This window comes from Physeter macrocephalus, chromosome 4 (genome assembly GCF_002837175.3).
Source record: "Physeter macrocephalus isolate SW-GA chromosome 4, ASM283717v5, whole genome shotgun sequence".
Taxonomy (NCBI): Eukaryota; Metazoa; Chordata; class Mammalia; order Artiodactyla; family Physeteridae; genus Physeter; species Physeter macrocephalus.
Genome location: NC_041217.1, coordinates 73958432 through 73969412, shown reverse-complemented (window position 1 = coordinate 73969412; position 10981 = coordinate 73958432). Strand labels below are relative to the sequence as shown.

The 10981-nt window shown below is 41.3% G+C and overlaps 1 long non-coding RNA gene across 1 annotated transcript; it reads left to right on the top strand.

Annotated features, from left to right (window-relative positions):
• The first annotated feature begins 4917 nt into the window (after window positions 1–4917).
• Window positions 4918–9820, top strand: LOC129392032 (uncharacterized). The gene is made up of 3 exons (XR_008616981.1): window positions 4918–5015; window positions 9032–9081; window positions 9384–9820. It is a non-coding gene; the product is annotated as an uncharacterized lncRNA (long non-coding RNA).
• Window positions 9821–10981: the final 1161 nt, after the last annotated feature.

Sequence of the window (10981 nt, the reverse complement as noted above, 5' to 3'; positions counted from 1 at the left end):
GCTTTGTGGCGTGTTGCCTGTCTAGGAAGAGGGACAGATCTCCATCCCACAGAACTTCCCTCCTGTTAGAACACACAGGTGGATAAAATGCTTGAAGTGGGTATGGAGACCCTCCCCTCCCCCACCAAATACAGTCGTGGTCACTGAGCTCCCTTCCAAGGAGGGGAGTCTGGTTCGGATTCAGCCTTTCCACTCACTGCATCCGATACACGGTCCCTCTCCCCAGTGTTTGATCTGCTGCCTCAGGATCCGGTCCTGTCGCCTGGAGGAGTGATGAGTGTGGGGATACTTATCAGAAAAAACACTAATGTGAAACTGAGAAAATAAGAAAAACAGGTGGGCAGCTCTAGGGAGGAATGGGGCTCCCGTTCTTCAGTATGTGTCCTCTCAACTCAGTCTCCAGGGACATCAGGGCTGAGAAGCACTTACTCCAGGATGGTCAGGGGTCCAGGGGGTCCCAGGGGAAGGCGAGGGCCGCAAGGCATCACGGGGGAAGGACTAAGGCTCTTCAGAGTCAGGTAGGCCGTCTTTGTGAGGATGGTAGACTCTGCAGAGAGGTTCTGACCAGAGTGGGGCTCTACTTAAGAGGTCTGGTCCCCTCTTCACCTCACAGCTGCTGACCAGAAACAAGAGCCTTTGTCTGACACAACTGAGCTGCTGTCCTCGCCCCTGTTCTAAATCACCCTCTGCCCTGAGTCATTTTCTTTTGTTTATGCTTTTCATTGATTTACCAGTCTCATTACTAATTTTCAACTCCCTGACCAGTAATGATTTTGAGATTTTAAAATTGTGTATCTTGGCCATTAGTACAAAATTTATTATATTATTAAAAAATTTTTTTAAAAAAATTTCTTCTTGTTGTATTAACCTTGATTTATCTTTATGAAAATATTTAATGGATCAGATTTTATTGACTTTATTTATAACATCTTTTGCTATATAAAAAAATTTTAATTTTTATATAATAACTTATGTCTTTCTTTGCTTTTCCAGCTTCAGGGTTTCTTGATTTGTCAAGAGGTTTTCCCTTGTCCTTAGGGTTTACATGTCAGCAAACAAAAGAAACAACCCTCTAACGTGTCTTCCTTTGTAAAGAACAGTAACTACAGGGGACTTCCTTGGTGGCACAGTGGTTAAGAATCCACCTGCTAATGCAGGGGACATGGGTTTGAGCCCTGGTCCAGGAAGATCCCATGTGCCGCGGAGCAATTAAGCCCCTGCACCACAACTACTAAGCCTGCACTCTAGTGCACTCGAGCCATAACTATTGAGTCTGCATGCCACAACTACTGAAGCCTGTGAGCCTAGAGCCTGTGCTCCACAACAAGAGAAGCCACCTCAATGAGAAGCCCGCAGACTGCATTGAAGAGTAGCCCCCGCTCGCCACAACTAGAGAAAGCCCTCGCGCAGCAACGAAGACCCAGCACAGCCAAAAATAAATAAATAAATAAATAAATAAATAAATAAATAAATAAATAAATAAATAAATAAATAAATAAATAAATAAATAAATAAATAAATAAATAAATAAATAAATAAATAAATAAATAAATAAATAAATAAATAAATAAATAAATAAATAAATAAATAAATAAATAAATAAATAAATAAATAAATAAATAAATAAATAAATAAATAAATAAATAAATAAATAAATAAATAAATAAATAAATAAATAAATAAATAAATAAATAAATAAATAAATAAATAAATAAATAAATAAATAAATAAATAAATAAATAAATAAATAAATAAATAAATAAATAAATAAATAAATATAAAAGAACAGTACCTGCAATGAACATTGGGGTGCATGTGTCTTTTTAAATTACAGTTTTCTCAGGGTATAAGCCCAGTAGCGGAATTGCTGGGTCATATGGTAGATCTATTTTTAGTTTTTTAAGGAACCTCCATACTGTTCTCCATAGTGGCTATATCAATTTACATTCCCACCAACAGTGCAAGAGGGTTCCCTTTTCTCCACATCCGCTCCAGGATTTATTGTTTGTAGATTTTTGGCAATGGCCATTCTGACCAGTGTGAGGTGATACCAGTCAGTTTTGATTTGCATTTCTCTGATAATTAGTGATGTTGAGCATCTTTTCATGTGTCTCTTGGTCATCTGTGTCTTCTTTGGAGAAATGTCTGTTTAGGTCTTCCACCCATTTTTTGATTGGGTTGTTTGTTGTTTTGATATTGAGCCTCATGAGATGTTTGTGTATTTTGGAGATTAATCCCTTGTCAGTTGCTTTGTTTGCAAATATTTTCTCCTATTCTGAGGGTTGTCTTTTCATCTCTTTGTGGTTTTCTTTCTGTGCAAAAGCTTTTAAGTTTAATTAGGTCCCATTTTTTAATTTTTGTTTTTATTTTCATTACTCTAGGTGGTGGGTCAAAAAGATCTTTCTGCAATATATGTCAGAGATTGCGGGAGTCCAGCTCCTGCAGGTCCAGGAATACCCAAGGGATGGACAGCGTCGGCGAGGGAAAGTTAAACAAATCAATAACACTGTGTATGTACAAGCATGATCTCTCTCTTTATTCTCTCACAGTCAGATTTATATACCCTAAGTGATTACATCATCAGATGCTTAGCTAAAACCTCAAAAATATTTACAATAGATTGTACCTAATATTTCTAGATGTACTTTTAAAGTAATTCTGGTTAAGCTTGGGACGGGGGGCAAATCCCCCATGTACTTTTTCAAGGCAGAAGCACAAAACTACAAAACAGATCAGAAGAGATGTAGTCAGCTTCCTGGGCGCAGCACTGCCCTGCAGAGCTGTCTTGGTGTTGTTCCATGACCCTGTCATGGCACAGAGGCTCCAGGTTGGCTTCCAACAAGAGAGTGTTTTTCCTATGTTTTCCTCTAAGAGTTTTATGCACCCCAGTGTTCATTGCAGCACTATTTACAATAACCAGAACATGGAAGCAACCAAAATGTCCATCAACAGAGGAATGGATAAAGAAGATGTGGTATACAATATACAATGGAATATTACTCAGCCATAAAAAGGAATGAAATTGGGTCATTTGTAGAGACTTGGATGGACCTAGACTCTGTCATACAGAGTGAAGTAAGTCAGAAACAGAAAAACAAGTATCGTATATCAACACATGTATGTGGAATCTTGAGAAATGGTACAGATGAACCTATTTGCAGAGCAGGAATAGAGACTCAGACGTAGGGAACAGACATGTGGACATTGAGATGGAGAAGATGGTGGGATGAATTGGGAAACTGGGATGAGGTATGTGCACTGCCATGTGTAAAACAGATAGCTAGTGGGAACCTGCTGTATAGCACAGGGAGCTCAGCTCAGTGCTCTGTGGTAGGAGTCCCATGGCTGCCATGTGGCTCCATGGATTCATCAGAGATGATGCATTTCTAACTTATTTTATCGTTAGTGCTTCTGCTTCCTGCAAGGCACTCTGATCTCAGGTGGCTGATGGCATTCTGAGCAGCAATACTGCATTTTAGGTGGGAAGAAGGGGAAAAGTGTGGGTACAATTCTCTTCATATCATTACCCTTCCACTGAGCTTTTCTAAAGCCCAACAAGCCCTTGAATCCCATTGACTGCCTGTAGGAACAAGAGAGGTGGAGAAGTGTAGGTTTTTGTATCTGGACACTATGGACCACAATGTAGAGATTCTGTAAGTTACGTATGAAGGGGAGAATGTGCAATGGACACACAACCATTGTGTATGCCCAGTACATCAGGGCATATTTTGACTTTTTAGGAAAGAAGGTCAGGTACTGGGTATCTGGAAGTAGTGACACAGACTCTCCTGGGTGTGCTTCATTGTATCTGGGAGAGTCACCCAGGCAGCCTTTAGCATAAACATTTAGGAACATCATACCAACCATGGCACCTGCCTGGGCTCTGAGGTATACGCTGGGGCAGGTCCAGGTGGAAAACTGATCAGGCAGGAAGGTTGGGAGTTTCCAGAACTGCAGCAGGGAATCTGGGGCGCTGTGTGGAGACAAGCAGAAAAGCTGGTTCATCTGCGATTGAGGGAGACTCAAGGTTACTTCTATCTCCTCACCTCTCGTCCAGCAGCCACCCAGAGATGGACCGAGAACCAGGGTCTTGACTGGTGTCTCAGGCAGGGAGAGGGTGAAGCAGAACCTCAGAGCATCAGATTCTGGGAAGAGCTGTGCAAACACAATGCAAGTTTGGTTTTTCTAAAAGCTCCATCCTTTCAAAAATATCTAGTAGGGTGTTACTATTATTATCCTTTCATTATTCTTTTTAAAAATATTAAAGTGATTCACATACTTAGATTTCCATATTAAGTCAAATCATTTTTTCAAATACAAAAATGCTCAATACAATTTTGATTGGAATTGCACCAAAGGTACAATTTGGTTTGGGAAAAATTGACCTCTTTATGTCTATTCTTCCCTTCCAGAGAAAAGATATGTCTCTCTATTCAACTTCTGTATCTGACAGCAAAGTTTTGCAGCTTCATTAATATAAGCTTCTAAGAGTTTATTAAGATGATTTTTCATGAGGTGATTCCTGAGCATTTTTTAAAAAAAAATATAATTTCCTCTCAGAGCTTCAACTAGATTTTTATGTTATATCGTACTTAGTTGGTTGGAGAGGCGATGATTGTTTTCACTAATTCTAAGGATATTCTTGTGTATAGTCTAGATTTATAATCATATTAGATGCAAATAATTGTTTTATTTTCTTATTTTAAATTATTTTTCCTTCTATTTGTATTTCTTTTTTATTTTTTGACTGTATATGCTAGACAATTCAGGTTAATGATAAATTAAGATCATGATGGGCATTTATTTGTGATAGACTTTCTTCATCATGTAATAGAAATAGCTTCCTCCCCCAAATTTTAAATGCTTTTCAAACTAGCACTTAGTGTTGAATTTTTTCAAATTGTTTTTCAGAGAGGCTGGGATAACCATGTCTGCTACTCTGTGGGCACCATATGGATGGGAATTTTGTGGGTTTTCTGTGGATTCCCAGTACTGAGAAGAGAGTCTGTCCTATAGTAGGTACTCAATGAGTATTTTTTGAATGAATGGATTGATGAATGACTCAGTGGGCCTGTTAAATAGTAATTTTCTCTACAATCGAGACTCTTAGAGTCAAGAGAAAGTTCAGGTGAAGAAACAGGCACAGAACAGTAAAGTGACTTACATAAAGGCACAGATGAAAGTACTGGCAAGGTTGGGACTTGAACATAGTTCTCCTGGTTTCCTGGATAGCGATGATTCCCCAAACCTCATATTTTACCTGCTAGGAAACTTCCATGTTTTGCCACTGCTCATAGCAAGAATTCAAAACTGTATGTTTAATAGTTAAGGCCATTGATACTCTATTCACAGTTTAACTTCCCAACAGCACAATTGGCCCATCAAAATCATTCGCAGAAATTAGCACACTGCTCGGCTGGCTTCCTCCTGAGCTCAGTGGACTCTCTCTGGAAGCCCTGCCTTTCTCCTCTCCATTCCCCTGGTTACTTCCAACGAATTAATATGGTGCAGCCGTTGGACCAATGCACAGAAATAATTCATGTAATCCCATTTCTGAAACTTTCTTTAATATTTATTTGTTACTTCATTTGCTAGATCATCTTTGATCACTGGTGAATATATTAGTCAAAATAAGTGGCTGAAAATATTCGAGGCAATTAACAACTTAAAATTGGGAAGGGCTTCCCTGGTGGCGCAGTGGTTGAGAGTCCGCCTGCCGATGCAGGGGACGCGGGTTCGTGCCCCGGTCCTGGAAGATCCCACATGCCGCGGAGTGGCTGGGCCCGTGAGCTCTGGCCGCTGGGCCTGCGCGTCCAGAGCCTGTGCTCCGCGACGGGAGGAGCCACAGCGGTGAGAGGCCCGCGCACCGAAAAAAAAAAAAAAGAAAATTAAAAATTGGGAAGGTTTCGTATGTTAACTTATTTTTTTCTGGGAATGAGGTAAACACTGATATTTTTCTGCTCTTACAAATGAAATATTTTGTAATTAGGATACCGTTTTTCCACAAGAACAGACTTTTGGAGCCCCTGTATATCATTCAAGGTCCATCTGCAACTTGCCTTTCTCTCAGGAGCCTTCCCAGATCAGTTCCGCTCTTAGCAAAACTTCCTCTCTGTCTAGAAGTTTGGAAGTTTTCAACTTTTCCTGTACTTTATGATTACCTGGGAGAGCATTTACAAAATACAGTCGTCTTGGTTCCACCAACAGATATATTAGTGTTAGCAGTTATTATTTTTTTCTCTTTGTTTCCAATATTATTCTTTTCTGGGGCCAGCAAGAAGGAGAGCACTGTGAGGTCACCAAGGTCCTAGATAATACTGAAGGCTTCCTTGGGATGAAGTCAGATGTTAAATGGATGGAAAAGAAATTCCCCAAATACCAACACCTAGTCAACAATGTCCGTTAGCTGCCCTCACAGGATTCCAGTAAGGTTGAGTTTGGGGTTGTCCCTGTAGGCTGATGAAAATGGAGAGAAAGAAATATTGAGTGTCAAGGCTGCAGGACAGGGCAGGTGGGAGACATAGAGGGAGATTACCCTGGAAGTCATCACCAGACACCAGCATTCACAGCAGAATCCTAGAGAATGTGGGGACTAGAGCTGATGAAGGGACTTTGCCTGGAACAATGGGCATGGGGAGCCCTTAGGTGAATCGTGCTCTGGGTCCCCCACCAAGCCTCTGGTAAGAGGCAGATCTGAACCTCAGGAGGTCTGAAGAGCTCCATTTCTCCAGGATTCAGCTCCATACAGCCTTGGACCTCTGAATAAGCCTGTTCAGGTATTGTAGTGGGAAGAGGGGCAGGATTCCATGGTTATGGGAATCTATGTTTGGGAGAAACCCAAGTGGGTGGGAGGGTAAAAGGATGATTAAGGATTCTTGTGATATGAGACTACTGGAAATGTGACTCAAGTAAGGATGGGTCAATAGTGTGAAAAGAAAAGGGTAGAATGATTTTCACTTATGCCAGAATCGCTAGAGAGCACCTCCAAGAACAGATTGAGTAGAGAATTCTATCTGGTAAACCTCCTGGATCCCAAGATGGTCATCCTAGGAAGGTAGAAAAGAAGCAATGGAGGAGGATGAGTTCTTGGTGGTTTGGGTCTCTCAGCCTTGGCCTTCTGAGGTCAACAGCTGTGCCCCAGAGCTGTGGCAGCAGGCAGAGTCCTCAGACTGTCATTGCTTCTACCATGGCTCTGAAGCTAACATTAGTGGGTTTTGTGGTACCTGTGGTAGCTCAGGGAGTAGTGGTGGCCAGAGCTGGATCAACAGCCACCCACGTGCCAAGAGGAGACTGGAGGTGGGCTTGGGGATGGGCATGTTGGCAGGCCCTGGGAGGGACTCTTACTGCTGCTGGATTGGCTGGCAGGATATCTCCACAAGAGTTAAGTCAAAATGAAAGTGAACTAAACAGTGGAACACATGTAAAGCTTAGAATAAGAACACTTTTGCTTTTTTAAAATAAGCCTTCTTGCACTTGTAAATAATAGGCAAAACCATGACTATTCTTAAAGACATTACCCACATGACCATTTCATGGTTGTTCCATGCCCTTGGCATTGAACAGGTGCTAAATCAGGTTTCAACCCTAGTCTACCAACAGCCCAGCCACGTCTCTGTCTTCACACCCAATTCAGAACTATGTAATTATACTATTCTCAATATTTGTACTTATTATAGGCATGCCTTCTTCTAACTGATGTGTAGCTCAATTTACACAAGTAACAATTAATTTACACAAGTAACAAGTGATTTACACTGTTAATTCACACAATTTACACAACACTGCTATTAAGGACCTACAGTTATTATCCACACTTCACTGGTGAGAAAACTGAGGTGGCGCCAAACTTGACTAAGTTTTCATAACAAGTACTTGGTTCTCAGTGTTCAAACCCAAATAATTAGACTCCAGAGCCTGTGTTTCTAACCAGTACTCTAGAGTTTAACTCAGAAATCCCATATTATATATATATATATATATATACACATATACATATATATACATGGCATGTGAAATGTATATATGCCATGTATATATACATGGCATATATATGTATATATATTATATATAATATATATACATATATACATATATAATGTATATATATGTGTATATATGTATATATATACACACACACACATATACATATATATATACATGGCATGTGAAATTCAAACAACTTAGGGTAAATTCTTCTCCAAAAGCTAGACTCAGACCAGCTGTTCCCAGATCTTCCGGCTCCATGTAATACTTTCTTCCGGGCTGGTTCTCATCCTGCACAGTCTCCATTTCTCATGACCTTCTTTCTTCCTTGTCCTTTTGTCTTTCTTAAATCCACTCTCTCAGTGGGACTCTCTATTTGCCTACCCCTCCTTACACAGCAGTTCTATTATCCGTAAATCGTCTCTCAAATAGAAATCGGGATATCAGGGATCAAAGTACAGCTCTGCTGTTTATGAGCTGGGTGACCTCAAAGATTTCATTTAAACAATAAAAATCCTCAGCTGTAAGATGAGCAGATTTGTACCTTCCTCACTGAATTTTGGGGGTTTAGTACAAGAGAAAGCACAAGGAAGATGCTTAAACAATGTCCATTGTAAAAATACTGTATGCCGGATCCAGGCACTTTGCCTAGGTGATATGTGAGAGGGAGAGATGAAAAATATTCAGTTCCTAGCCTCAGAAATTTTATGTCAAAATATAGGTAGGTTAATAAAAAATCTCCTGGGAGTGTATGTTACACCTTCAGTGTTCTAAGAGCAGAATTATTTCTAATCCAGAGGGTAATGGGAACCAAATGTTTCATGTAATGGTTTTACTGAATGGCAGGAGAGTAAGGAATATGATATGATTTGGGATTAAATGTATTGGTCCATTAATTAATTAATTCATCACACATGTACTGAGGCCTTACTCTATGGCATAAACTTGGAATATAGCTTTGAAAAAGGGAGACAGTCCTTTCCTTAATATGCATGTTTTCTAGAGGCTGAGAATATGCAGAATATGTAAAAGAGTTTTGTTTTCTAAGGGAAGAGGTGTGGAAGCTGCTACTCTGGAAGCTGCCCTGGGCTATAAAAGGTGTGTATCTACCTCATTGAGATTAGGGGCTTATTTTATGTTAAGACATGGCACTTCAGAGACTTGAATACTGCATGCAGAACTGTGAGGGTGGAGAAATCCCTGCTGCTAAGGAGAATAAAATGTTTACTACATCTGGATTTAAATCTATGCACTTTTCACTAGACGAAAGACGTATGTTATTTCCTTCGGATGTTTTTCCATGTGTTCTAGAATGTACTTATCATGGATTGACGCTAAAGGAGGTGGAAAGCAGGGCTCTTGATTTAACCTTTCAAAACTATGTAATTATCCTGTTGCAGGTTGATTGACCTCCTGCCGAGATGTCCTGCCAGCAGAACCAGCAGAGGTGCCAGGCCCCTCCCAAGTGCATCCCCAAGTGCCCTGTCCCTAAATGCCCCCCAAAGTGTCTCCCAAAGTGCCCTCCAGTCTCTTCCTGCTGTGGTCCCAGCTGTGGGGACTGCTGCCTGAGCCACCACAGGCCCCGTCTCTTCCACGGGCCCGGCACCAGAGCCCTGACTGCTGTGAGTGTGAGCCCTCGGGGGGCACCAGGTGCTGTGAATGCTCTGGGGACAGCTGCTGACCCAGACCTTGGGTATCACAGAAATCTGTAGGAAAAATCTCCAGAGTGAAGCTCTAGAATGAAGCTTCTCCTGCTCCTATCTCTCTTCATGGGGCTGATAGGGCATAGGAGGTGTCCTGTTTGTTCTGGTCACCCAAGGTTTATACTGGATCCCGATCTTCCCTTCTCGCCTCCCCTCTCACAACAGTAAATTTCTGTTGCCTACTTATGAAGTGTCCTGGACATTGTCCATTCTTTCATTCTCCTTAGATCTCTTATAGCTCAGCGTCCCTGCAACACACACACATAGGACGCTTTGGTAAGAGTGGAGTCTGAGAAAGGGTTAAGCCAGAAGAATTTTCCAGAAGGGTAATCATAGAAAAGCAATTGCATAATAGAGCTTCTGGAGGGGATTGCCCTGAGCAATGTAGACTGTGAGCTCTAGGTTCTCCTATGAGTTCAGCAGAAGGGCCTGGGGGCCCCCGGGGATGAATACTTTGAACCACAAGCAGCCTAGTGGGTTTAATCTACCATGCTGCACATAAATTATTTTAGTTTTTCCACATGCCATGACAAAAGCATTTGAAAACTATTTGGAATTCAAGTAGATGGAGAAAGGTGTATTTAACAGAACTCCTTCCGTTTGATTTAAAATGCTTGGCATGAGAATTGGAACCCGGAGGGACAATCCTCAATGATAACTCCTTGCCACTCAACCACCTTTGGGGAGGGTGTCTGCCTCATTCTTGTCTTCATTTCATGCCCCAGCCGCTCATTTAAACAAATGTTACATAAATGTTTAAATGATCTAGGCTGAAGGGGCATGGCAGTCTGAGCCTGCCTAGTCCCCCTGGCTCAGTCCACTGCTAAGAGAGACAGAGAGTGGCCTGAGGGTCACGGGGTGTGAAACTGGGGTCGGGGCCTATGTCCCACTCTTGTTTCTGCCACCTGGCTCACGGCTGAGGTTCAGACAAATTGGACCATCAAAACGTAATGCTTTTACGCGTCAAAGGACACTATCAAGAAAGTGAACAGACAGCCCAAGGAATGGGAGAAAGTACTTGTAAATCATAAATCTGACAAGAGATTATATACAGAATATATAAAGACCTCAGCAACTCAGTAATAAAAAGGACGTATAACCCAATTAAAAACCGACAAAGGCTCTGAACAGACATTTCTCCCAGAAGATATGTAAATGGACAATGGCACATGAAAACATGCTCAACGTAATTAGTTATCAAGTAATGCAAATCAAAACCAGAATGAGGGCTTCCCTGGTGGCGCAGTGGTTGAGAATCCGCCTGCTGATGCAGGGAATACGGGTTCGTGCCCCGG